An 11,488-nucleotide genomic window follows, 5' to 3' on the forward strand; every position below is an offset into this window, starting at 1 on the left:
AATTATTTTTAAACAATAATACAGTCGATCAATAACAAGATACATTATAGTATATTATTGCAAACTAACACAAAGAATATAGCATAATACATTTATAAGTAGGGTACTTCAACATCTTAGATTCTCCCATTGATGTCAAGTAAGTCAGCCCTGCTCCAACTTCTCTCAATGGTTCAGCTCTGAGTGGTTCTGTGAAGGCCACAACAGGATAAGGTAGCCATCTTTTCACATCACAGGTATGAGGGACAATAGCCTCCACTTGATACCTGCAAAATATCTGGATACGTCTAGCAGGAATACCTTCTTCGCATTCCAGTTTACCCAAATGTGCCCATCTTACAGTATGATCAGTTTCACACTCCACACATTCGACTCGTCTTATATTATCTGGATCAATACTCAGGTGCGAGAACACACCTTCGGGGCCATCACATTGAAATAGCATTCGACAATGCTTAACCATATGGCTACAAGCAGGGCAGGGTTTAGGCCCTGTCGTTGATATCTCACCCTTACATTTGTCACATCCACAGTTTGCCAGAGACTTGCTCCTGGTTTCTTTACTCAGAGTCATTCTTTCACCCGTCAACCATAGTACTGGATTGATAGCTATTTTCTTGATACATTTCACGCTGCTCACAAAGGGTAACCTTAAGAGGGATTCCCTTCATCCAAAACACAGGTCTAGGCCAGAACTCACTATTTTTCATATCATTAGATGTCCAGCATATTCTTTCATTTACATCATAGTGGGTAAGTTCATAGTAACTGATTCTGGGCCCAATGAGGACCTGGAAGCCAAAGCTACATTGGCCTTCTATGCAAAAGGGTCTAAATTCTTATAGCACATGATGTACAAACCAAAGCTGCTTGTGATAACAGAGTATCTCTACGTCCAGGAGGGTAAGATATGGACGGACCTTTGAGATGTTTCGAAGGTGGTAGAAGGAAGATTTGACTACAGAGAAGATTTAGGCATCATAGGAGAAGTTACTATCCAGAAGTACACCAAGGCTTCGTACTGTGGGGGAAGGCAGCAGCAGACAGTTACCAAGGTTCAAGGAAGCAATATTGAGTTGAGTTTTTGATCCTACTAGAAGAAGTTCAGATTTGTTAGTGTTGAGCTGAAGAAAATTGGCAGTCATCCAGGCCTTGATGTTTTGGATGCAAGCTGAGAGCCGGACCATGGCAGAGGGACATCCAGGGTCTAGTTTTAAGTAGAGCTGGGTGTCAGCTGCATAGAAGTGAAACATGAGGCTGTGTCGACAGATGAGGTGATCCAAGGGAAGTATGTAGATGTTAAAGAGAAGAGGCCCAAGAACAGACCCTTGATGGACACCACAAGTGAGTGGGTTTGCATCAGCACTGCTTCCATCATAGAAAACAGACTGCATGCGTCCAGATAGGTAAGAGGACAGCCAGGAGAGACAGGTTCCAGAGATCCCAGCATACTTCTGAAGGTGGTCAAGAAGAATGTTATGATCTATGGTGTCAAAAGCAGCAGTTAGGTCAAGGAGGACAAGGACAGAGGGAGCAGCAGCATCAGCATTAATAAGCAGGAGATCATTCACAATCTGGAGCAGAGCAGTTTCAGTACTGTGATGCGGCTGGAAGCCAGACTGCAGAGTTTCAAGTAAATTGTTGTCTGTGAGATGTTTCATCAGCTGGCTGGCTACAGCCCTTTCAAGAGTTTTGGAGAGAAAAGGAAGATTGGATATGGGACAGACATTAAATAAGACAGCCGGCTCAAGGGAGGGTTTTTTGAGCACTGGCGTTACTCGGGCAGTCTTAATATGACGTAAGATATTCTATTTTTTTGTAAACAAACAAAGAAACAAACAAATTGCAAATTTCACATCTTTATTTCATTATCATGATTTTAAGCAATTAAGAATCAATGCATCTCTATTTATTGCTGTGCAGTACAATTGTTTATGTCTTATTTTATTTGTTTCTGGAAATATTTTCTAAACTTAGAGGAACCAGGTTTTCTTTACTTTTGATTCAGCAGTAGGCACAACCTGGTGCACTCCTAATTTCTTATCCCTGAAGGATTCATATCTTTTGTTGATTGTTTACAGATCAGGGCTTTGGTCTTGTGAGGAATGTTAGTTGCGATGGTCATAGCCTAGATCATCGATCCATAAACCAGCACCATACTTTTGGAACTTGATGTTGTGGTTGGCCGTCACAATGAAAGACCTGTCACTGGGGACATGGAAATTGATGGAGATTGTATCAACACAGGATTTTTCATTGTGATTATCTTCCACAAAGACACAGACAAAGAGCTCCCCTTCCCCACTAAATTTACAGTAGTCGTTGGCTGGCAATCGTATGTAGCGGACCCGGGAGTCAGGTTTAAAAACACTCTTCACATTACTGGAAACTTTCCCACTCAACGATGCACCAGAGTCTGATACCGAACCTCCGATCTCAGCCCCCCCTTCCACCACCAATTCATTAAGCCTCATCCTCTCCACATGATAATAAATCCGAAGTGGCTTCCCGGTTGCATTGGCCACGTGGGTGTTTGAGTTGTCGTTCCCCATGTTCTCTTTCACGGTCAGAGCACACAAACTAGAAGATCTGGAATCTAAAAAAATTAAACATGTAGAGTCACTTGAACAGAACTTCTGATTATTGAAATGTCATTTCAATCAAAGTTGTCTTAAAATGCTGAGCTTTTTAACAATGTTCTGGTTTTCATTCTCATTGTTCTCATTAGTATTGTTTTTGCTGAAACCAAAACCCATTACTGAGAAAGTGAATGAGTACCCATATGGAACAAACAAACATTTAAAATAAATAATGCATGTTAAAATACATGGCTAATATCGTTTTAAACTTACCTTATATTATCACATATATAATAAATATATATTAAAATATATATATATTATTATATGTTGTTATGAACCAAAATATCAATAAGCAAACTTCCAATACAAACTTGATATTTCAGGGTAACTTATTATGACTTATTTAAGGTGGTATGGCTGGATTACAATTTTAGATAGTTTTAGATTATGTTTAATGATGGCTTCACACAAGTGACTAAAACTGGCAGCACACACAGACACAGACACAGAATTTATTTTTGTATGCATCTGGTAGCAGTCAAGGGGTTAACTGTTAATTTATGACCAAAATCTGAACACATAGGTGTTTAGTCTAAAGACCTGTCATTAGTTGTAAATAAATGACAGTTGCCTGGTTCCATCTTGTTTGATGAATCCAAAACTTGAAGCAGGTGTTGTGTTGTTTCAGAAATAAAAAGGAAAATACAGTTAAAACTGCTCCAATGAGCCTGAATGAACTAGGAGATGCCATAGGCTTCATAGCAGAACATGCCACAAGACCTTCTCATGACATGCTTGCCCTTGTGTGTAAGACATCATTAAAGCTAGCAGTTCTGCAGGTGGACATTCAAAGGTTTTGATTTCAAGAAGTTATTATTATTATTATTATTATTATTGATTTCTTAGCAGACACCCTTATCCAGGGCGACTTACAATTGTTACAAGTTATCACATTATTTTTACATACAATTACCCATTTATACAGTTGGGTTTTTACTGGAGCAATCTAGGTAAAGTACCTTGCTCAAGGGTACAGCAGCAGTGTCCCCACCGGGGATTGAACTCACGACCCTCCGGTCAAGAGTCCAGAGCCCTAACCACTACTCCACACTGCTGCCCCATAGTTAACTGTGTATGAAAATTACACAAAACCATGTATGTTACAAAGTGATATGCTTCATAAAATGTGCGAAATAATTGTTTAATAAGGTCCTGTGTGCTCTTCCAGGCAATTTTGAGCACCTTCCAGAGTGCATCCAAGCAGCTTGCCCTTCAGTTCATCTTGATTTGTAATCACACAATACCTGCTGCAGACAGGGCCAGAGCCCGTATTCATAAAAGGACTTAAGTGACAAAATTGGAAGTGAGGTTCTTACTTGGGCTACTGAAATAATGTGGAATTCATAAAACATGATCATTCAAGTAAGGTTCTTAATTCTCGTCTTGACGATAAGACACCTAAAGAGATGTTCTTTAGTTCAACAGGTGAGGTTACTGTGTGTGTTGTGTGTGTTTTTCTATGACAGGTGAGGTTACTGTGTGTGTTGTGTATGCTTTTCTATGACAGGTGAGGTTACTGTGTGTGTTGTGTGTGTTTTTCTATGACAGGTGAGGTTACTGTGTGTGTTGTGTATGCTTCTCTATGACAGGTGAGGTTACTGTGTGTGTTGTGTATGCTTTTCTATGACAGGTGAGGTTACTGTGTGTGTTGTGTATGCTTTTCTATGACAGGTGAGGTTACTGTGTGTGTTGTGTAAGCTTATCTATGACAGGTGTAGTAATATGCCCAGTTTTATTTAAACATATTAATCATTCATGGATGAATTTAATTTAAACTTTCATGTACTCATTGTGTTTGTGTCATTAATCAGTTTAACAGAGATAAAAAAAACATTGGGGACAGCACAGCATGTATTATGAGTCAATACATATATCTTGTTTATTTATGATGATATATAAACTTAGTTTAAAGTCAGAAGTGTTTTTAAAATAGTTTATTTTGTTTCAATGATGTGTATGCTTTTCTAAAAACGCAGAATGATGATAACAGTTTTAATTCAGTGTAGGGTAGAATTCTATAGCTCAAGCTATACTGCCAACAGTGCTGATAATAAATCATTCACATAGAAAGAACTGGACCTTGTCACACAATTCCTTCTCAGCATTTTAATTAAGAAACATAGTTTGTTTGATAGCATTAATGAAAAATAAAGCAGCAATGTTCACATGACTGTAATATACCATGCACATGTACTGTATATGCACTAGTGGATCATTACACTATAATATACCATGCACATGTACTGTATATGCACTAGTGGATCATTACACTATAATATACCATTCACATGTATTGTATATGCACTAGTGGATCATTACACTATAATATACCATGCGCATGTACTGTATATGCACTAGTGGATCATTACACTATAATATATATATATATATATATATATATATATATATATATATATATATATATATATATATATATATATATATATATGATTTTCGGTTTTAACCGATAAAACCCGATGAAACACCCCCGATACAAAACTAAAAATGAAATCTGTGGATAGCCAATAAACACAGGAAAACACAGTCAAAACTGTGGAAATTGTTAATCAATTCATGTTGACTTTACCCTTTTCTCATTAAAAAAATAAAATCTACTACAAAAAATAATGAAATACGTTTCCCAGTGTTGCTGAGCAATGTCCCACCTTCCTGACTTGCATCTATCCTTGATTCGTTCTGAAGACTTTAAACTTTAAACTCACCCCAACTACTAAATGACAGCACATTCCTACATTTCTATTGGAGACTCTGCTTGCAAGATTTTTAAACGAGATTACAATCAGGATAGTAATAGGCTTGTTAGCGAGATTTAAAGCTGTATTACAGTTAAGATATGGAGGATTTAAAACAGAATTGTGGCGAAATGTACAAAAATGCCTCCACACAAAAAACCCAGAAGAATGACAGCAAAGGAAAGAAGGTACAATTTAAGTGTGCAAGTACTGTCGAGTTACTACTAACTATACATATTTTGACAGAAAAAAACGCTCAAGCATTTTGGAAAGTAACCAAAAACACTAATTTCATACAGTATATCAAAAACGAAAGCCCCGAAAAAAACGATTTACATAAAACTCGAAAATAACTCAAAATAAGCACCGAAAAATACAATTAATAAAACCCAAAAAACAAGCCCTAATTATATTGTATAGGATCTGATCCCTGTTCATGTACGTTTCAGTATTTTACTTTTGAATAAATCCAGAAGATTTTTTTTTTAATTTAGTGTGACCAGTTATTTTTTTTTTTTTCTCCCCTGCCAGTCTGGGAATTATTGCACCACTTCACAGACTCTCTTACTGCCAGTGAAGAGGCCCAGGGGATAATACAGGTTCCCTTCAGCCTCCACTCTCTGAGCAGTGCTTCCCTTTTACATCAGACAGTCTCATGCCAGAGAAGCTCTTTCCAGGAGTCGATCACCTGTCTATAGAGGGAGATGGCTGGTTTCAGATCTGAAACCATTCATTTCATGACTGGACTGCTGTGTATACCTCTGTCTCTCTCTTTATCTCTGTGTGTGTCTGTCCTGGACTGCTATCTATACCTCCATCTGTCTCTCTTTATCTCTGTGTGTGTCTGTCCTGGACTGCTGTCTATACCTCTGTCTCTCTCTTTATCTCTGTGTGTGTCTGTCCAGGACTGCTGTCTATACCTCTGTCTCTGTCTCTCTTTATCTCTGTATATGTCTATAATGGACTGATGTCTATACCTCTGTCTGTCTCTCTTTATCTCTGTCCTGGACTGCTGTCTATACCTTTGTCTCAGTCTCTCTTTAGTAGAAGGATCTTAATATTTCATGGTATCTCAGACATTCACTGAATTATTAGAGTCATGTGTTTGGACTATTGCTGTACCCTTTGTTCTTTACAATGACAACTAGAAGAGCTCTGAATACTGTAACAAAACTTGTACGACTGCCATGAATCAATTAGAATTACTAACAAGCGTCTTTACATAACCTGCATTGTGCTACAAAGCAATTCAACACAAACATGGATATTAAGTGCTCAAAATATTTTCTAAAGCAGAAACATTCCAACATCACATACAATATAATTTGTAACATCAAGAATACTTACAGGACAGTTGTGAGCAACAAGTTGCTGTAGTTTCTTCAGAAGAGATCTGCTCCCTGTTAACAGCTAGTTAAACAGATGACTGCCAGGGAATGTGTGCTTCCTTAAATAATCCTCTCAGGTGGGCGTGTAGGTCTGCAAAATACACCCATCTACCAATACATGGTGGGGGGGGGGGGGGGCTAGTAATTACAATGTATCCTCCCTCATTTCAACAACAGCTATCGCTACTGTCTTAATTATGTTTAACATGCTCAAAAGGACAAAACTCTTGGTGCTGTATTATTATGTATTTTTTAGCAGATGCCCTTATCCAGGGCGACTTATAAGATATCACATTATTTTTACATACAATTACCCATTTATACAGTTGGGTTTTTACTGGAGCAATCTAGGTAAAGTACCTTGCTCAAGGGTACAGCAGCAGTGTTCCCCACCTGGGATTGAACCCACGACCCTCCGGACAAGAGTCCAGAGCCCTAATCACTACTCCACACTGCTGCCCCTCTCTGTATAGTGAGTCTCGGCAGTTCCGCCAAGATTTTCTAACTTGTACGAGGAACTACCGTTCCTCTCAATATGTGGGATTTGTACTTCACATCCCTCCTCATTTCATTGTCCAATGAATTCACATCCTCAGCAGTTTCATTTCTATACACTTTAGAAACTCATCTTCCAGATTCTTTTTTCAGTGCAGGGCAAGAAACCGCAATAAGATCTTCATCTCTTTAGTTTCTTTACCCATGAATGATATGTTTTGATATATAATGTATTCCTTCAAACTAACCAACACATTTTTAAAGAACATGTATGTGATCTCTACACCCTGTTATGCTGTTTGACCAATTAAAAAAAATAAGACATAAAAACCTGGTTATTGATTTAGATGCAACAAGAAACAATACTGCTGTGTTTAATTTATGCACAAACTGGATTCATCATGAAAACCGAGTCATGAGGAACATTAAAACCAAGAGAAGGATATTATTATTATTATTATTATTATTATTATTATTATTTATTTATTTCTTAGCAGACGCCCTTATCCAGGGCGACATTTTAGATGGAGTGCAGATGCGGCGCCGACAAGCGGTTGCAGAACTTAGCTCCCGCTATTCCTTATCCAATGCTGCCATCGTGTGGCCATTTAGTAGAACTGTTGGTATTATATTTTTTTTTTTTTACCTGAACACAGCTCAGTGACAAGCGGTTGCTGGTGCCCTCTGCTGTTTGTAATGAGTAGTACAGGTATTGAAAATCAGCAATTAATTAATTAATTAATTTATTTATTTATTTATTAGCAGACAACCTGATCCAGGGCGACTTTCAATTGTTACAAGTTATCACAGTACAAAGTATCACATTCTAAAATATCACATTACAGAATATCATAATACAGATAAAAGCAGTTATGAAAGTACCATAAAATCAATTCAAGTAAGAGCAAAATAATAAAGCACACAGTAAATTATAAGAGCGAATTCGACTAAGAGCAGCTAAACCTGATAGTAACTATTTGCTTATATGAGTCCAGTAAGAACACGTAGTAAGCATGATAAATGCATGAGAATGATTTCAAATAAGAGCAATTACAGAAAACGTTATTATTTACACATACAGCACTCTCCTGCGTATCCTGTAAATATTCTGTTTGCTGTATTTTAAGAATGTATCTGAAATGTCTATTTTTGCACAGGGGTTAAGGTTAATCTGAGTCATTTCAAGGGCAACTGAGCTTTGTTCAAATAAATAATAAATAATAAATATCACAACAAACAGTTCTACTAAATGGCCACACGATGACAGCATTGGATAAGGAATAGCGAGAGCTCCGTACTGCCCGACTCCATGAAGTGCAGGTTTACTGCACAGGAAGCCCCGTGACCCGACACCTCCCCATGTGAGTTTAATTATTTATTCTTAAAACCAATACTATTTTAATCCACAGCAGGGACTGATAAAACAGCCTTTGTACAGCAGTTGCCCTGCGGTGTGCAGGTCAGGGAGCTGTGTGGGTGCTGGAGTGCGCTGCAGAGCAGATTTCCACTCGATCACACAAGGGAATATAAAGGATGCCGTGTTCAGAGCTGACTCTGCGATTTTGTGTGTGGAGATATTGAAACCACTGAAGCTGTGTAAAAAGAAAAAAAGTGAAGAAAATGTACGTGATCTCTAACTCACTGTTTGACAAATAAAAATTCAAAAATAAAAGTATGTGTGACGCCTTTTTCCCTACAAGCCCTTGTCTTTAACCACGGGAGCACACAGACTCTTACGGGGCTTTGAAACCGCACATCACTTTGCGCGGATCCTTACTCATGTCTGTCCCACAGGAGTTCCCTGGCTGTAGTTTATGTGGCTGTTCTTTGATCTCATGCTGTGTTACAGGAGTGTGCAGAGCTGCTAGTCTGTGATGGTTGATTCTAGTGTGAGCAGAGCTGCTAGACTGTGATGGTTGATTCTAGTGTGTGCAGAGCTGCTAGTCTGTGATGGTTGATTCTAGTGTGTGCAGAGCTGCTAGTCTGTGATGGTTGATTCTAGTGTGTGCAGAGCTGCTAGTCTGTGGTGGTGGATTCTAGTGTGTGCAGAGCTGCTAGTCTGTGATGGTGGATTCTAGTGTGTGCAGAGCTGCTAGTCTGTGATGGTTGATTCTAGTGTGTGCAGAGCTGCTAGTCTGTGATGGTTGATTCTAGTGTGTGCAGAGCTGCTAGTCTGTGATGGTTGATTCTAGTGTGTGCAGAGCTGCTAGTCTGTGATGGTTGATTCTAGTGTGTGCAGAGCTGCTAGTCTGTGATGGTTGCTTCTAGTGTGTGCAGAGCTACTAGTCTGTGATGGTTGATTCTAGTGTGTGCAGAGCTGCTAGTCTGTGACGGTTGATTCTAGAGTGTGCAGAGCTGCTAGTCTGTGATGGTTGATTCTAGTGTGTGCAGAGCTGCTAGTCTGTGATGGTTGATTCTAGTGTGTGCAGAGCTGCTAGACTGTGATGGTTGATTCTAGTGTGTGCAGAGCTGCTAGTCTGTGATGGTTGATTCTAGTGTGTGCAGAGCTGCTAGTCTGTGATGGTTGATTCTAGTGTGTGCAGAGCTGCTAGTCTGTGGTGGTTGATTCTAGTGTGTGCAGAGCTGCTAGTCTGTGATGGTTGATTCTAGTGTGTGGAGACAATCCTGTTATTGTATCTGTGATTTGACAGGACACTGACTGGTGTCTGGTTTATGTTCTCCACTAGATGTCACTGTTTCCTCAGCTTTTTTGTATCAACATTCAGAAGTCTTGAAATTAATATAGATTAATGGATGACCACAGGCACGAAATAGCAGAGGGGAGGGGAGGGGGTGGGAAGTAAAGTTGATCCTCTGTTATATCATTAAAAATAATAACTCTGTGTTACATGATTCAACTACAGCAGTGCAATCTGTGATTCTTTAGTTCTGGTTTCTAGCTATGTTTTGTTTGATGAAATCAAAAAGAAATAACAAAAAAATAACTAAACACAGTCAGGTGTGTTTTGCACACTGTTTTTGGTGCTGGGACTCTGTATCAGCCTATAGGGTTAATAACTAATACTACACTGTACTTCCTCTTTATTAGCTTGTGGTTTGAATGCTCATTTTGAATTGATTTGAATGCTCATTTTGAATTGATTTGAATACTCATTTTGAATTGATTTGAATACTCATTTTGAATTGATTTGAATGCTCATTTTGAATTGATTTGAATACTCATTTTGAATTGATTTGAATGCTCATTTTGAATTGATTTGAATACTCATTTTGAATTGATTTGAATGCTCATTTTGAATTGATTTGAATACTCATTTTGAATTGATCTGAATACTCATTTTGAAGTGATTTGAATGCTCAATTTGAATTGATTTGAATACTCATTTTGAATTGATTTGAATGCTCATTTTGAATTGATTTGAATACTCATTTTGAATTGATTTGAATGCTCATTTTGAATTGATTTGAATACTCATTTTGAATTGATTTGAATACTCATTTTGAATTGATCTGAATACTCATTTTGAATTGATTTGAATACTCATTTTGAATTGATTTGAATGCTCATTTTGAATTGATTTGAATACTCATTTTGAATTGATTTGAATACTCATTTTGAATTGATTTGAATGCTCATTTTGAAGTGATTTGAATGCTCATTTTGTTGAAATCTGTTAAAGAGAATGTAGTTCTGGGATTTTAAAATGGCATCAGAACTACATTTCCCAGTGCCTAGTGCTCCTAATGAAGCCAGCAATGACAACCATCTGGGTCAATTGCAATGAACTTGTGGACTCAGTACAGAGCTGCATACTAAGCTGTGGAGCAGCTAATCATAATCTACTTCAAACCAAAGATGGAGGCATTGTTGCTAAAAGTCCCATTTTCAAGTATTGAAAATGCCTGCTCTGTCTTCCATTCCTGATTCTGCAGTTTATAAATCCTCCATCCCTGATTCTAACTTCCATGCAGTCGTGTGAGATTGCTGTTTAAAATCTCACAACCTTGCAATCTAAAACACTACAAATAATAACGACTTGAAACTACAGATCATAAAATATCTAACGAGAGCATTTCCAAAATCATAAATAATAAAAAGTTATAACAAACTTGTAACAGCGGAGAACATTTTACAGGAAAGCGATGAACTGAAATGGGCTTCAAAGCAACATCAAGTTAAACATGTAAAAGCTATTTGTATAAACCACAGAGCTATAGAATACTTAATGACAAAATATATGTTTGATTG

General features: G+C 37.9%; 1 long non-coding RNA gene across 1 annotated transcript; it reads right to left on the reverse strand.

Annotated features, from left to right (window-relative positions):
• Positions 1-1,843: 1,843 nt before the first annotated feature.
• LOC117965873 (uncharacterized) lies at positions 1,844-6,854 on the reverse strand. Its single transcript, XR_009311453.1, has 2 exons — positions 6,743-6,854; positions 1,844-2,596 (listed from the first exon to the last, which is right to left on the reverse strand). It is a non-coding gene; the product is annotated as an uncharacterized LOC117965873 (long non-coding RNA).
• Positions 6,855-11,488: the final 4,634 nt, after the last annotated feature.

This window comes from Acipenser ruthenus, chromosome 42 (genome assembly GCF_902713425.1).
Source record: "Acipenser ruthenus chromosome 42, fAciRut3.2 maternal haplotype, whole genome shotgun sequence".
In the NCBI taxonomy this organism is placed as follows: domain Eukaryota; kingdom Metazoa; phylum Chordata; class Actinopteri; order Acipenseriformes; family Acipenseridae; genus Acipenser; species Acipenser ruthenus.